The sequence below is a fragment of the Lipotes vexillifer genome, unplaced genomic scaffold, assembly GCF_000442215.2.
Source record: "Lipotes vexillifer unplaced genomic scaffold, Lipotes_vexillifer_v1.1 scaffold738, whole genome shotgun sequence".
Lineage (NCBI taxonomy): Eukaryota > Metazoa > Chordata > Mammalia > Artiodactyla > Lipotidae > Lipotes > Lipotes vexillifer.
Window position 1 is genome coordinate 626685 of NW_006769699.1, and position 18014 is coordinate 644698.

An 18014-nucleotide genomic window follows, 5' to 3' on the forward strand; every position below is an offset into this window, starting at 1 on the left:
TCCCTACGAGGAGTCTGAGACCACCTTGGCAGCCAAATTGAAATATATGTAGTTAATCTAACAAGAGAAGCCACCGCAATGAGACGCCCACACACCGCAATGAAGAGTAGCCCCTGCTCGCCACAACTAGAGAAAGCCCGTGCGCAGCAACAAAGACCTAATGCAGCCAAAAATAAATAATAAAACTTTAAAAATAAATTTAAAAATTTTTTAAATAAAAAGGAAAGCTTAATAAAAATACTATCACTGTTTCTCAGGGTCCTCAGGCCAATTTGCCTGTGAGAATTAACAGATTATACAGGTTGACTTTGTAAAAAATTACTCGCTTACAGCTAGCTAGATCTAGCTTTTAAAAAAAATCAGATTCTTGTCACAAAATATACTAGAGGTCCCCTATGTAGAACTTTAATCTATCAAAAACAGTTTGAACCAGAAAGAAAAGCAGCAAAAATAAGTTCCGGACTCCAAGCTGTCTGTTTTACTCATACTATATATACTCCTTACTCAGAGGCAATGGCAGAGAAAAGTCTTATATGGAAATTGATGTACAGACTATCAAGTGTTTATTTTAATATGACTTATTCTTCCTTAATTTTTTGGTGGATTTCCTCCTTAATCATTCTCTCACACTTTGTCTTTGCCATACTGTTCTCTCTGCCTGCAACATTCTGCCACCACCTGCTTCAGAAATTTCTACATGTCCTTTAAGACTCCACTCAAGGGCCACCATCTTCCCTCTCCTCTTCCAGGCTGTTAGACCCTCCTGTCTCATGCTCACATGGCCACACGTGTATCCTTAGTTGCCGCACAATACCCTAACTAAAGCTTTCTAATCTGTCTCTTCCCCCTTAACAGTGAGCTCCATAAGGGCAGAGGCTACTGTTTTTTTCTCTCTGTTCCCCTAGGGTGAACTCCCTGGCGGTCCAGTGATTAGGACTCCACACTTCCACTGCGGAGGGCCTGGGTTCGATCCCTGGTCGGGGAACTAAAATCCCACAAGCCACGCAGCAAGGCCAAAGAAAAATTAAAAGTTCCCCTAGGAACTTCCTGGCATAGTCATAAACCTTCAATAACTTTTTGTTGAATAAATGAATGGATGCAAATGAGGCAGCAAAATAGAACAGAATGAACAGTTCAATGAATTCTAACCAATGTATACATCCATAAAATCACCACCACACAATCAAGGTACAGAACATTTCTATCACCCCAAGTCCCTTGATGCTTCTTTGCGATCGATCAAAGCCCTGCCCAGGCCCAGGCAACCACTGATGTGCTCTCTATCACTATAGGTTAGTTTACTCAGTTCTGGAATTTTAAAAAAGTATTATCATACATTACGTACTCTGCCAAGTCTGGATTCTTTTCCTCAACGTTCTGAGATTCATTCATGTTGTTGAGTACATCGATAATTCATTATTTTTAAATGTGAGTAGTATTCCATTACATGGACATACCATAATTTGTTTTCCATTCATCTCTTAATGGGTATTTGGGCTGTTTCAAATTTGGGGATATTATGAATAGAGCTGTTATGAACATTCACATACAAGTCTTTTTGTGGACACTGTTTTCATGTCCTTTGGGTAAATACCTAGGAGTGGGTCACACGATAAACGTATGCTTAACTTTCTGAAAACCGCCAATATGTTTTCTTAAGTGACTGTGTCATTTTACATCCCTATCAGCAATATGTGAGTAAAAGGTCATTTGTGCCACATATTCAACAACCCTTGGTATTTTTTATCTTCTTAATTTTAGCCATTCCAATGGGAGCATAGTGGTAGCTCATTGTATTGATAGTTTTAATTTGCATTTTTTCCCTGATGATTGGTGCTAGTGAATATCTTTTCATGTGCTTATATGTAATTCATATATCTTCTTTTATGGAGTTCACTTCTGCCCATATTTAAAGTTAGGTTGTCTTATTGAGTTTGAAGGCTTCTTTATAATATATTCTGGAAGCAAGTCCTTGATCAGATAAATATTTTGCAAATATTTTCTCACCATCTGTGGTTTAACTTTTCATTTTCTTAATGGTATTTTACAAAGACCAGAAGTTTTTAATTTGGATAAAGTCCGACATAATTCTTTTTCCTTCTCCGGTTAGTGATTTTTGTGTCCCGTCTCAGAAATATTTGTTTACCCCTCAAAGCCGTGTATATTTTGTTCTTGGCTAGAAGTTTTATTGTCTTAGCATTTACATTTATATCAGTGATCTATTGGGGGTTAACTTTTCCGTGTGATGTAAAGATGGCGGTTCATTTTCGTTCCTGCACCACTTGAACTCATCCCACTGAATTCAAATGATCATATAGATATGGGTCTCCAAACTCTCCATTCTTTCATTGTTCTATATATCTATCATTACACCATTCTATTCTGTCTTGATTTTTGTCACTTTGAGTCAGTATTATAAAATAGTACTGTAAGTCCTCCAAACTTTGTTCTTTTTCATTATTGTTTTGGCTACTCTTTGTCTTTTGCATTTCCATATAAATTTTAGAAGCAGTTTGTCTATTTCTAACAAAAAAAGTTTTTTTTAACTGCTAGAATTTTAAATGGGATCAAACTGGATTCACACAGCAACTTGTGGTGAAGTCCCATCTTAATAATATTGAGTCTTCCAATCCATAAATACAGCATTCCTCTCAATTTATTCAGGTTGTCTTTAAAATATTAAAATCATAATGCTATGATTTTCTATTTCATTTCCCAACTGTTTGTTGTTAGTATACAGAAATACACTGATTTTGTATATTAACCTTGTATTCTCGTCTGTAGTCTTCTAACCCACAACCTTGCAAAATTTACTTATTAGTTCTAGGATGTTTTCTTGGTAGATTCCTTACAATTTTCTGTGTGCACAATCATGTTGTCTGCAAATAAAGAGTTTTATTTCTTCCTTCTCTTTTTCTTTTTTTTTTTAGGTAATTTTATTTTATTTTTTATTTTTTTTAATTTATTTATTTAATTTATTTATTTTTGGCTGCACTGGGTTTTTGTTGCTGAGTGCAGGCTTTCTCTAGTTACAGCGGGCGGGGGCAACTCTTCGTTGTGGTGCACGGGCTTCTCATCACGCTGGCTTCTCTTGTTGCAGAGCACGGGCTCTAGGCACGTGGGCTTCAGTAGTTGTGGCACGTGGGCTCAGTAGTTGTAGCTCGCGGGATCTAGAGCGCAGGCTCAGTAGCTGTGGTGCACGGGCTTAGCTGCTCCACGGCATGTGGGATCTTCCCGGACCAGGGCTCGAACCCATCTCCCCTGCATTGGCAGGCAGACTCTCAACCGCTGCACCACCAGGGAAGCCCTTCCTTCTCTTTTTCCTTCCTCCTTTTATTTCTTTTCTTGACTTACCACACTTGTTAGGGCCTCCACTATGAGGCTGAATAGAGTGGTGAGAGCAGACACCCTTACCCTGTTCCTGCTCTTAGTAGTGAAGTGCTCAGTGTTTCACCAAGCCTGAGAGCTGTAGGCTTTTTCATAGGTCCCCTTGATCAAACTGGGTTGTTTCCTTATATTCCCACTTTTCTGAGAGTCTTTATGATGAACGTTATAAAGTTTATCAAATGCTTTTCTGCATCTATTGAGATGATCATTCAAATTTTCTCCTTTATTCCATTAATATATTAAATGGTTAATATGTTGTTGATATGTTAAAATGATAAACTAATCTTTCATTCCTGGGATAACTCCAACTTAATCATGATGTATTATCTTTTTCATATATTTCTAGATTTGATTTGTTGACGTTCTGTTAAGCATTTTTACATCTACAACCATGAGGGTTATTGGTCTGAATTCCTGTTCTTATACTGGTTTTGCCTGGTTGTTACTAGGCTTACGCTGGCATCATAAAAAGAAGATGGGAAGTGTTCCCTCCACCTCTATTTTCTGAGCTTGTATAGAACTGGTATGATTTCTTCCTTAAGCATGTGATAGAATATGTCAGTGTAGCCATCTGGATCTGAAGTCTTCTTGGTGGGGAGGTTTTCAATTCTAAATTCAATTTCTTTAACACATACGGCAGGGTTTTTTTGCTTTTTGTTTTTGTTTTGCGGTACGTGGGCATCTCACTGTTGTGGCCTCTCCTGTTGCGCTCGGAGCACAGGTTCCGGACGCGCAGTCTCAGCGGCCATGGCTCACGGGCCCAGCCGCTCCGCGGCATGTGGGATCTTCCCGGACCGGGACACGAACCCGTGTCCCCTGCATCGGCAGGCGGACTCTTAACCACTGCGCCACCAGGGAAGCCCCAGATTTTTTTTTTACACCTCTCCTTGTGGCAGTTTTGGTAATTTGTATCTTTCAAGGTGTGATAGTGTGATTTATAACAAGAAATACATATTTGGGCTTCATCCCCATTTCTGGCACAGGTCCCCTAAAACCCTTGGAATTTCCTAAGTGAGGAGAGCAACGAGTGGTGTCTTTTGTTATGATAATGAGGTGACATCAGGAACACACCTGAGGACAGGGGCTGATTGCCAGGAGAACCAACCAACCAAATGATGAGAGGGTCAGAACACTGAATCCCATCCCAACCTCAGGGGAGGGGAGAGGGGCTGGAGGTTGATTCCACCTCCAATGGCCAATGATTTAATCAATCATGCTGATGTAATGAAGCCTTCATAAAAACTGGAAAGGATGAGGTTCGAAAAGCTTCCAGGTTGGTGAACACATGGGGATTTGGGAAGAGTGGAGCACCTGGAGAGGCCGTGGAAGCTCCACACCTTTTCCCCACACCCTGCCCCTGCGCATCCCTCCTATCCGGCTGTTCCTGTGTTATACTCTTTATTATGAAACCCGTGATCTAGTTAAGTAATGTTTCTCTGAGTTCTGTGAACCACTCTAGCAAATTAGTTGAACCCAAGGAAGGGGTCGTTGGAACCTCCAATCTACAGTCAGTAGGTTAGAAGCTCAGGTGACAACCTAAACTTGCAACTGGACCGCTGAAGTTGCAGGTGGTAGGGGGCAGGGGCGGGGGGGAGGGCAGTCTTGTGGGACTGAGCCCTTAACCTGTGGGATCTGACTCTATATTCGGGTAGACAGCATCAGAATTAAGTTGAACTGTAGGACACCTAGCTGGTATCGGAGAACTGCCTGGTGAGGAAAACCCCACGACCGCCCCTACCTAACATATGCACAAACAACTCTGAATTGGTATTAGAATCCTTACGCAGAATTTGCCCATTTGGCCTAAGTTGTCAAATTTACTGGCATATAGTTATTCAGATATTCCCTTTTTTTTTTTTTTGCGGTACGCGGGCCTCTCACTGTTGTGGCCTCTCCCGTCGCGGAGCACAGGCTCCGGACGCGCAGGCTCAGGGGCCACGGCTCACGGGCCCAGCCGCTCCGCGACATGTGGGATCTTCCCGGAACCCGCGTCCCGTGCATTGGCAGGCGGACTTTCAATCACTGCGCCACCAGGAAAGCCCCAGATATTCCCTTTTTATCCTGTTAATGTCTGTAGGCTCTGAATGGTGCCCCCTCTTTTACTCCTGATATGGGCATTTTATGTCTTCCCTCTTCATTAATCCTACAGACTGATTTCTGAGGTTCAAAATCCTTTTCATAGACTACCAAAAGATCCCTGTCTTGTCTGCTGTCAATTCAAAGCCAACTGGAAAAGACATACTTTTTTCCTGTCAAATATATGCTAAACACTTCACCGTAGTTTGTAGAAATCAAGCAGTATTCACTTTCTAAGCCATGCGTTTTGGGGTATCCTTATGCTTCCTGAATATATGTATATTTTAGACTTTATATATCTGCCTTTTTCCTAGAGATCCCACTTGATCCAAAAACAATGTTTCAGTAACTTATTTGAAAGAGAGTTAGATAAAAAGATTATGGTGGTCAAATAAAAAGACAGCCAAGAACGGCAGCAGTATCCAAGGATGAAACAGGGAAAAGTGACTCTTCTTCCAAGGTCCTCTCCTAAACTGAAGAGAATTTGCATTCGCCCTTGGTCTAGAGCAGATGCAGTTCTAGTAGCCATAAACTATGAAGCTCTGTCAATATCCTAAGGTAGGGATTGTAGTGTGGCTCATACACCCCCAAGAAAGATGTCAGTGGTACCTAGTCTCTCCCACTAAGTCTACAGTGTAACTGTTCCTACTAAGATGATTTTTAATCAATTGCCCATTTTGCTAAGGCATCATCGTGCTTTTAGGCAGCAAAGACTAGTGAGAGTCAGAAATCAACACAGCTAAACAAACAAACAAACAAATAACCCAATTTAAAAATGGGCAAAAGACGGGAACAGGCATTTCTACAAAGACTTACGAATGGTCAATAGGTATATGAAAAGGTGCTCAACCTCACTAATCAACAGAAAAATGCAAACCAAAACCACAAAGAGATTGCCTCACCGTCTTAGAATGGCTACTGTTAATACAAAAGATAACAAGCGTTAGTGAGGGTGTGGAGAAAGGAAACCCCCTGTACACACTGTGGGTGGGAATGTAAACTGGTGCAGCCATTATATGGAGGTTCCTCAAAAACTATCATACGATCCTGATATCCCACTTTTGGGTGCTTATCCAAAGGAATTCAAATCAGGATCTTGAAGAGAACATTATTCAGCCTTAAAAAAAAGAAGAAGAAAATCCCACCATTTGCAACAACATGGATGGATCTTGAGGGCATTATGCTAAGTGAAATAAGCCAGATACAGAAAGACAAATACTGTATGATCTCACTTATATGTGGAATCTAAAATAGTTAAACTCATAGAAGCAGAGAGTACATTGCCAGGGGTTGGGAAATGGGGGAAATGGAGAGGTGATGGTCAAAGGGTACAAAGTTTCAGTTGTGCAAGATAAATAAATTCTGGAAATTTACACTACAGCACAGTGCCTGTAGCTAACAATACTATATAGTATACACAAAATTTGCTAAGGGGGCAGATTATGTTAAGTAGGTTTTATATATGTTACAATAATAATAACAACAACAATAATAATAAAGAGGGTGGGAGGAAATTTGGGGAGGTAATGAATCTGTTTATGGCCTTGATGGTGAAGATAGTTTCATGGGTGTATACTTATCCACAAATTCACTGAGTTGTATATTTTAAATATATACAGCTTTTTACATGTCCGTTGTACCTCAATATAGAAATTTTAAAAAAAAGAAATGGGGTTTCCCTGGTGGCGCAGTGGTCAAGAATCTGCCTGCCAATGCAGGGGACACGGGTTCGTGCCCTGGTCTGGGAAGATGCCACGTGCCACGGAGCAACTAAGCCCGTGAGCCACAACTACTAAGCCTGCGCGTCTGGAGCCTGCGCTCCGCGATGGAAGAGGCCGCGACAGCGAGAGGCCCACACACTGCGATGAAGAGTGGCCCCCGCTTGCCACAACTAGAGAAAGCCCTCGCACAGCAACGAAGACCCAACACAGCCAATAATTAATTAATTAATTTAAAAAAAGAAAAAAAGAAATGAAGGCATCTAAAATACTCAAACTCTGAAGTATCTTTGCATCTAAGAACTATTACAACAGCAGTGCCTTTCAAGACACTACTCCTTGACCTCTGTCTTAACAGCTTTATTTCTAAGTCAATTACAGAAGCTAGGATTTTCTACTCACTCTCAGCCGCACTGTCTCTACTAAGAAAAAGAAAACACAAGAGAAATCTAAATCTGTTCACTGCTGCTATTCCTTCTAGATTCACACCCACTTTTTAAGGTCTCTTGGCAAACAGCTTAAAGCATGGGGTCCAAACTAAACATCACTTCCTAGAAGAAAATGTCACTTCCCCATACTTGCAATTGCCCTCAAGGACATCAGTTTTCTCAAAAGCTTCTCTTAAACCCTAGAATTCAAATCATTCCCTTTTGAGACACCTATCAACTTTGATGATGCTTTCTGCATCTGTTCACTGGTCTCACTCAGCTCTTTGTCAGTGACTTTGCTCCTTCTGCAACATCACTTTAAGAAACCCTGCTTCTTTTGCAGAATTGGCAGTTGGACACTGTAATTAGTTTACATTGTCTTTGCAGCACAGTATCCAATGCATCTCACCATCAGTGACATTAAAAGACAAGATGGATTCACTGAACAGATAGAGTAGCTGTTGCTGTTAAATGAAGAAGGGTGTGTAAAGTGAAATTATTTTGTTAATGATTAGTTTATTATTATTTATGTTAGAATGATTTTTGAAACCCTTCACAATGTATACTTAGGTAAAGATAGAATATATCTTTTTCTTTCACTTGATAAAAGAGTTGGTATGAACAAATGATTACAAGATGCAAAAGAAATCATCCTAACAGTTATTTGCTTAAAGAAAATATGTCCTTCTAGAAATGACATGAAACAAATTACTTTTATAATAAATCTAAAAAGTAACAATAGCTTTGATATAACCAAAGTCAGAGTTCTATCACTTTAAAATATGTAACTTTTGATTAAAGTATAACATACATACAAAAAAGTGTAACACCTATTACTATAGAATTTTAAAGTGCTCTTTCGGCATAACATTTACTTTATTTGAAAAGAATATTATCTTGTTATATTAATGACATGTAGAGGGACCTCCCTGGTGGCACAGTGGTTAAGAATCCGCCTGCCAATGCAGGGGACACGGGTTCAAGCCCTGGTCCGGGAAGATCCCACATGCCACGGAGCAACTAAGCTCGTGTGCCACAACTACTGAAGCCCGCGTGCCACAACTACTGAAGCCGCACACCTCAAGCCTGTGATCCACAACAAGAGAGGCCACCGCAATGAGAAGCCCACGCACCACAACAAAGAGTAGCCTCTGCTCGTCGCAACAGAGAAAGCCCGAGGGCAGCAAAGAAGACCCAATGCAGCCAAAAATTAATTAATTAATTAATTTTAAAAAAAGAAACACATTTAATTACAATTAGAAGAAAATAATTATAATTTTAAGCTTGAAAATTTCACTGATTTACAGTCATTTAAATTTTTTCCCCATATTTTTGCTTTTTCTCTACATTGATTTCAATTTGGTCAGAATAATTCTAAAACCAGGCTGCCATAAGAACCTAGACCTTGAATATCATTTTATTCTGCTGTTCTCAAATTCAGAAGATCACCAGGGGACTTTTTTAAAAGCTAAGGTTTTGGGGTCTCATCCCCAAGGATTCTGATTGGTTAACTTAATGGTGGGGACACGAATCTGTAGTTTGAAAGGCTGTCCAAGTGATTCTTAATGATTGTCCAGAAATGCCCGGTTTAAATTTCTACCAGGGCTTCCCTGGTCGCACAGTGATTAAGAATCCACCTGCCAATGCAGGGGACACAGTTTTGAGCCCTGGTCCGGGAAGATCCCACATGCCGCAGAGCAACTAAGCCCATGTGCCACAACTACTGAGCCTGCGCTCTAGAGCCCGCAAGCCGCAACTACTGAGCCCATGCGCCTAGAGCCTGTGCTCTGCAACAAGAGAGGCCACCGCAATGAGGAGCCCGCGCACTGCAACGAAGAGTAGCCCCCGCTCGCCACAACTAGAGAATGCCTGCGTGCAGCAACGAAGACCCAACACAGCCAAAAATTAATTAATTAATTTAAAAAATAAAATAAAATAAAATAATAAATTCCTACCAAAGCAGGAATCCTCTCTGGAGTCCCCTAACTGAAGGTCATCCCACCTGTGCAAAGAACACATTCTATTCCGATTAACTTCTAATTTAACAAAAAATTTTCTTCTGAATTCTGGAAATTGGCCCATCTGTCTATCTGCTGATCCTAGTTCTGCCTTTTACAGCCACACAAAATAAATCTAATCTCTCTTCCATATTACAATCCCTGAAGATACCTTTGCATAGTGCTTTTTAAGAGTTTCTTTTCCTCCGTTTATAAAATTGACATATATATGTGTGTGTGTGTATATATATTATGTGTACATATATATACATATATATGTGTGTGTATATATACACACATATATATATCTCCCTTATGAGCAGAGAATGGTGTCTATAAAATAGTATTAAATGAAAAATAAGTAAACTGAAATGTTTTTAGTTTCCTAAAAGCATTATAATAAAGATCTGATTTAAACTGGGTGCCCAGAGTACTTCCTCCCCCTCACATTCACTAGGTATGTAATGTTTCCAGAAGCCAATATGTCGAACCCAAAGGAGAAAGTAGGTCTCACTGATCTAGCTGACACAAATTCTCTTAAATACAGAATCTGTGTTTATTAGGAAAATATTGGGGATTAAAGATATCTAGATATATTAAGGTTAAGAAAAAAAAAAAAAGATGCCTGTTAATCCCCAAGATCACAGTAGCTAAGACATATCCAGAAGAAATGTAATCATAAATCCAGCTTTCTAGCTTCTGATATTTAAGGATATTCTCCATTCTAAGGAGGGAGAAAAATCAAAAGGTTCTCAAGAAAATAAGTCTTGTCAAGATCTATTAAAGATGAATGCAGTGAACCACAGTTCAAGTCGAGAGGCTACGTCTTCATTAGGTTATAAGAAGGAAAAAGAACTTGTGGGATTATAAACAGACTACTGCTCATAACTATGCCCGGTGTCTATTCAGAACAGAGATAAGCAGCAAGGGGAAAAGGCAATAAGTAACCAAGTCTGAATCAAGAACACACCCAGTATCCAACAGAAGGAAGGTTCAACAGGAGCTGGTCTAAGGAAAAATAAATAAATTCTTTAACTCGCCATTTGTTGATAATAACAGTTTTTCTGGTCTGCCTAAAAATTTCCCTAAAATAGATGAATATTTCAGAAATATCAAATTTGGGTTTTAAATCTATTCTCTTATTCACAAATCTACATGATGGAATTTCTTCCATATTAATAAATAACTAGAAAATACAGGACTTATAAAAAAACAATTTCCATCACACTAAGTTTCTTAAGCCTATAGTACAGTATATCCATTTGTCTTCAGATTATCTTCGAGGCACAAAAGGCCATCTTCCAGATTTTGTTGTGAAATAAACTACCTGCACAATACTCCGTTTTTGAAAAAATACAACAACTTAAACTAAAAAACTGTTTTGGTAGAAGCAATCCAAAACTGAGCTTTTGAGTGAAGACATCTTCCTACTTCAAAACAACAGAATATATCGACAGCTTGTAATATTTTTAACATACTTAATTCCTTATGGTCAATTAAAATTAAATAAATACTAGGACAATCTAAGTCCAATAACCTTTCATTTTACTAATCTAATCACATCAACCAGAAAGAAAAACAAGTGCCTACCATATGGTCTTTCTGTAATAGAAAATAGCTGCATTCGATAACAGCATCTGTGCATCTACATCCAGCACTGCCCATACTTAAATCATCATGTTAAATATAATAAGATGATGGGTCCCTTCACAAAGCACAGAACAAAAGAAACTGAGTATCAGGTTTGTACCAGATTATGTGATCTGGTAATAAGTAAAGAAATGAGGAAGGGATTAGAGAGTCTGTAAGCAAGGCACAAGGACTTCATAAAATGTTTCACTTGGAAGAAATGAATGCTACAAAACACTAACAATGTGTGGAGAACTCTTCTTAGACCTGGGTACTCATTTTGTTGATGGCTCTTATCTTGAGACGGGTTCCACTCAATAGCTCCAAATCCAGAGTTCTACTGCCGCTGCTCTTCATTCCAACAGGCTATACTTTTAACCCTAATTTGCAGGGTAAAGCTTTTGACATACAATGGTATTCTGTCATTTAGATTCAGGTATATGAAGGAACACACGTTTCAAATTAAATAACAGTGTTATGTTATACTGTACTATCATTAGCCTGCAATGAATCCTCCACTGAAGAAAACATGTCTTTTAAAAACTGTTTAAGTATTGTTTTGAGTAACGTGTATCCTTTTCAAAAAGTGCCTAAGTATTATTTTAAGCAGCATAGGTAGGTTCGCTAGAAACCTGATTTTTTCACAAGACTGGTAACATATTACCTATTTTTTAAACCTGTAAATGCTGTCTTTTTATTGTAACTTTGGAATTAAACAAAAAAAGAGAAAATACAAAAATAATATAATTCTGGTATTCTCCCCATCCAGAATTAACAACTGTTAACATTTTGCCATAGTCAATGTTGTGATCATTTTTTAACTTACAGTGAAATATTCATGACATTAAAAAAAATTAAAAATGTAAGGAAGATTCCTATACTGGACAATTGTTTTAAGAAAGAAAACATCAGACATACAGTTGGCCCACTGTATCTAAAGGTACTGCACCTGTGCATTCAACCAATGAAGGATCAAAAATATTTGGAAAAAATTTTTCCAGAAAGTTCCAAAAAGCAAAACTTGAATTTGCTGCACACTAGCAACTATTTACATACCACTTACATTGTATCAGGTGTTATAAGTAATCAAGAGATGATTTAAAGTATAAGGGAGGATGTGTAAGCGTATATGCAAATACTACCCCATTTTATATAAGGGACTTGAGCATCTGAGGATTCTGGCATCCATTGGGTGGGAGTTCCTGCAACCAATGCCCTGTGGATCCTGAGGGATGACCCTATTACCTTTCCACAGTTTCACCACCAGTTTGATTCCCCTCCCCTAGTCTGTTCATTACCATTATCCCACCTTAGCAGAAAGTATTTCATACATTTGTACTACACACTGCCTTGGTTACTGTTACTTGGTTACCAGCTTCCCAAAAGGTAAGAAAGATGCAAAGAAAACTGTGAACAGCCATCCCAATGGAAATGGAGGTCTAAAGAAGAACCTACAATTCACACTACACGTCGTTATATAATCTAAACTACCTAGATGCAAACTCTAGAACATTTCGGAATGGAAATTTTCCTTAGGTCTTCCTTCCTTCCTTCTTTCATTCATTCATTCGAAAAAAATATCTGAGGGCCCTACCATGTGCTAGACTCCCTTCCAGACACAAGAAATACCAGGTGAACAAAACAAACTGTACTCTCAACACTTACGTACATCATCTGTCCAAATCAATAAGCAAAATCAAATGGAGCAGCACGTCAGATGGAGAGTAAGTGACAGGGGAAAAAATGAAGTGAGGAAGGAGGGCAGGGTGTGTCCTGGGGAGCAGGGGAGGGAAGATCCTCCCAGAAGGTGACTTCTAAGCAAATCCGGAGGAGGCAAGGAAGCGGGCCCTGCAGACACCTGGGGGACAGTGTCCCAAGGAGATGGAACACAGCGGGAAGGCTCTGGGGCATGCTGGGCTCGTGTGTCCGCAGAAGCGGGGAGCGCCCGGGAGGTGAGCTCAGGGAGGAGACGGGAGGCTGTCCAGGGGTCCTGCAGGCACTCGAGAACTTCAGCCTTTCATCCTGAAGGAGAGGAGAAGCCAGTAGAGGAGCCGAAGCAAAGCAGTGCCAGGACCTGACTTCTAAAGGGTCCACCGGGATGACTGTGGGGACAGACTGCAGGCTGGCAAGGGCTGAGCTGAGAGGCCGGTGGCCAGATTTGCAGGTGATGCACAAGAGAGGAAAAGAGGGATCAAAGATCACTCCCAAGACTCCACCTGGGATGGTGGGATTGCTATGGCTTAAGATGAGGGAGACAGGAAGGAGCAAACGGGGAAGCTGGGCGGGTGGGGGGGCGGGGCTGTAGAGAAGGAGGAATTTGGTTCGGGACATGGCTTCTCCACACGCGAGTGGAGGTTCTGAGTGGGCAGGTCAAATGTGGGCATCTGAATTCAAGGGAAAGGTCAGGGTGGAGAGACACACACGCACACAAATAGTTGTGTACCTATGCATATATGTGAATGATCAGTTTATACCTGATATTTAAAACCATGAAACTGAGTCTGGAGAGAAGAAAAGAGGGTCAAATGGAGCCCTGAGGTATAGGAAGACTTAGTAGGTCAAGAGGCTGAGGAAACTTCCAAGGCTGAGAAGGAGGGGACAGGGAGGCAGGAGGACCATCAAGTGTGCTGGGATATAAATGAACGGTTAATAGAAAACTAAAGCCTTTCCCACTATGTTTATTGGCTATTTTGGCATGTATTTATTGAGCACCTACTATGTGCCACTCACTGTAGAGACAAACATGGTCCCTGTTTTCATGGGACTTGCAATCCAGGGGAATATAGATAAACTAGTAAGTGCTCTTCCTGATAGAGTACAGGGAGGGTGTTTGAGGAGAAGGCAGCAGGGCCAATTAATCCAGTCTTGGAAGGTCAAGGAAAGCTTTCCTGAGTGATGTTGAAGAAAAGACCAGAATGATAGTAAAAATCAGCCAGGGAGGGGTGGAAGTGGAGGAGGGGAGAATGGAAGGAAGGCTGGGAGAAAACAGGATTTATAAGGACCTGAAGTAATGAGAGAGACATTGTGATGCCCTTGGGGGGGTGGTACTGACAGTACAGGAAGTACAGAGAGAGGTCACAGATGCGATAGGAGAAGGGCGGGCCAGAAGTCCTCTCAGACTTCTCTCAGGAGTTTGAGCCTTATTCCAAAGGCAATGGGAAGCCAGAAAACTGTTTTAGGCCAGGGAATGCAATGATCAGCTTTCTATTTCAGGAGGAGCGCTCTGGTTACGGCAGATCGGAGAGCTGGAAGGGGGCAAGGCTGGGAGCCTGGGACGCTAGTTAGGAAGCCTGGTCCATGATTCACCGCTGAGATGCAGCTAATCTGAACTCAGGGAGTGGCAGTGGGATTCAGAATGTAGGACTTTGACAGGAGGAAGGAGAGAGAGGGGTCAAGGATTGTAGCCTGGTTTTTGACTTGGACAGATAGGTACCTAGCAGTGCTACTCACTAAAAGAAGGAAGTCAGGGAGAGGGCAGGTTGGTGGTCAGGGCAGAGAATCTGTTGAGTTTGAAGAGCCTGTAGACTATCCCAAAAAAAAAACAAAAAACTGTATGGTAAATAGGCAATTGGCTATCTAGGTCTAGAGAGCAGCCATAAAATCTGAGATACAGTTGTAAATTAGGAATCACGGGCATGTAGATTAAAGCCCTGGGAGGGTGTAAAATGAAACCTAGGGAGTGAGAAAAGAGTAGAGGAATGGAAAGGCCTGTGGCTCCTGTAAAAACCAACAAGAGGCAGCAGAGGAATAAGAAGCCTAAAGAGAGAGAGAGAAAGAGAGACAGATGGAGGGAGAGAGAGCCTGAGAAGGAACAAGGAAGTCTGGGATAAAAGCAAAGTGTACAGTATTCCAGAAAGGAGAGCAGAAGTATGAATTTTTACGTGAATGAATTCGCGCACAGAAAATGCCTTTATTATTTACACTGTTCCAAAATCAACTAACAAATAGTTTTCATCAGCTTATAATACGTTTTAGTCACAGGATCATTTTAGCCTCGGGGAAGAAGCAAGACATAAAATGAACTAAGTTAATTAGCATATGAGCAAATAGGTTTGTTCTAATAGTAGACAGTGAAAGTGCTGAACACGTGTACAACCCTGCGGACTAGAGATTAAAAATGAAGTAAATGTTAGAAGTGGGAAGAATAATGTGGCCTAGAAAGCTTTGAAAAAAGAAACAAAGAGAGAGAGAGAGAAAGAGAGAGAGAGCAAGTCGAACCATAAAGAAGAAACACTATATGATGTGAAAAGGGGTGAAAATACCACAGAGGATTCAGAGTCTATACACAGTGATTTTGTGAGCAAAGTTATACAAGGCTAGGTGTCACAGATCAGCCTGTACACATCCGTGCACAAGACACACACACGCCCCCCCCAAAAAACACTTACCTGGCTCAGTGAGTGAAACCAATTTTCAAAAATACATATTTTGATGTGAAAGGTATATCATTTTGTGTGAACACAACTATGCTATCCTTACTGTATAATGTCAAAATATATTTTACTAAAGTGTCACAATTCTTTATTTGAAGAGGATTGTTTGTTATGTTTTTGTCCCTTCCAATATCGTCTTGGGAACACTTATTCATACAGCAACACAATTAGATTCTAACACTTAATATAAACAAGAAATTTCTGATTGTTTTTCATCAAAACAATAGACCTTATTCACAGCAGGTGGAAATAGCCAATTAGATAAGGCATAAAACAGGGACTCCTTTAATTCACTACATTGATTTCTTCTGTGCTACAAAGTTAGTTCTGGCTAATACCATTAATATTAAGATATATACTACCGTTTCTTAGGTAGGTAAAAGCACACACAAATTTATTACTCAAATACACATTTAGGAACATAGCAATCGGTTTTTTGTTTGTTAGTTTTTTAGCTATTGGTTTTTAAAATTTTAAAAAGAATGTCAGTGCTACTCTAGAGTGTAATTCTTCTAATAAAATTAAGCACAAAAATTAAGTGCAGTATTCAAAGACTTAAATACCTGTCGACCCAAAATTGATACCCAAAGTATTCCAGTGGCAACTCTTTTTATTACTAATAAATACTCCCAAGATTTAATGTGCATCAGAAGCATCAATAAGAGACAACTAAACAGAGCCAGTAAATACAAGTTACCCTCACTCCTCACCCTGAGATTTTAAAATGTTTTCTGACAGCATACAGACCCTTTATTTCTATTTCCACATAGAATCTAAGCAAACTATCTGCCTATTCTTTAAAAAGCCAAGCAACACCACAGTTTATTACCAAAATAGCCATAGTATTTCTGGTTTGGGAGCCAAGAAAATACTGTATTGTCTGTATTTTGCTCATTTAGAGAAGTGTATACAGTCTCTAAATGAGCAAAATACAGACAATACAGTATTTTCTTGGCTCCCAAACCAGAAATACTATGGCTATGCCAGCAGTAAGGTCCAAATGAAAGCAAGTTTCACAGCCCTTAAAAAAAATACATAATTGTCATTGTTAATAAAAGCCAAATTTGCAACTGGAAACACTGCCTTCTAGCCAAGGACAAGATGTGTCTATTATAAATTCTTGGTTTCCGGGATATCCCTTAAATGACCCCCTCAAAAAAAGTCAAATAATATTAGTTCTTGCAAATACAATGCAAATAGCATGCTAATTAAGGTATTCACAAGTCAATGACAAATAAGGCTTTAAGACCACAGTACCTATCATTATGGAACTACAATACACATTAAGCAATCACTAAGTTGTAGGTAGGCCTTCCAAAAGGAGTTATTATGGTTCACCATGATCAGAGAATTGTGGTGTTATACTTAATCACGTTTTTACCTGCAAGCAGGTGTTTATAGGTGTCAAAAAAAAAGTTTCTAACTGTAAACCTATAGTTCTAATAAACTGTACAGTAACGGCACACTGTACCTACCTCACTGATTTCTGCATAAACGTTCTAATGCAGTATGAAGTAAGCTGCATGAAGCAAGTTCCTCTGCCTGCTTTATGAACAAAAACTTAACTTCTGACTCATTTTTATTAAGATGCCAAAAATCACACACTGAGAACTAGACCCCGTTTCAATGACCATGAAGTTAAAATGTAACACAAGCACAAAATAAACAATGAGAGTGACGGCTCATTGGGGGATGTTACGGTTATCTAAAGTAATCTTCAACCTTTCCTTAAAAATATAGGCAGCTCAAAAGCAAAATCTAAAGGAAAACAGTATTCAGTATGTTTAGCAAGCAAATTACAGAAACCGTCAATAACAAAGTAAACACCAAGGAGCCATTATAGAATTAAATTCCAAATATAAGGAGGAAAAAAGATAGGAGAGGCAACAGGGCATAGGGGTGCCAAAGATCAATGGATTTTCTATTTCTCTCCAGCTTGCTCAAAAAACTTCAGAAAGCCTGGTGTAAAATCTTCTGAGCCCTTCCAAAGATGTTGGTCTGAAGGCAGTCACCCACCTGACAGCTCAGGCTGACACTCACAGGACTTTTGAGCAGTGAAAGGAAGGGAATAAATAAAAGAACAGGAAAGGCAAGACATTTTTAAGGGAGTTGGAGGCTGTGCCTAAACTAAACTGTCCACGGGAAAAGACTTGTTTCTCTACCCAAAGCAGATATCCACAGCAACAGCATCAGTGTCGGAGAGAGATGGTGGTCCAGGAGCAACAAGCATTCCAGACAGATGCCCTCTCCACCTCCAGGGCAAACCTTGGATACACACATGAAAGGTACAAAGCACCCCCTAACCAGCCCAGCTCCAAAAATACTGGAGAATGGGAACTGTAGGGA

General features: G+C 39.9%; 1 protein-coding gene across 1 annotated transcript in view; it reads right to left on the reverse strand.

Moving 5' to 3' along the window:
* The window catches only part of ARHGAP21 (Rho GTPase activating protein 21), a 128411-nt gene that overhangs the window by 110027 nt on the left and 370 nt on the right, over positions 1–18014 (reverse strand). The window lies entirely within an intron of this gene.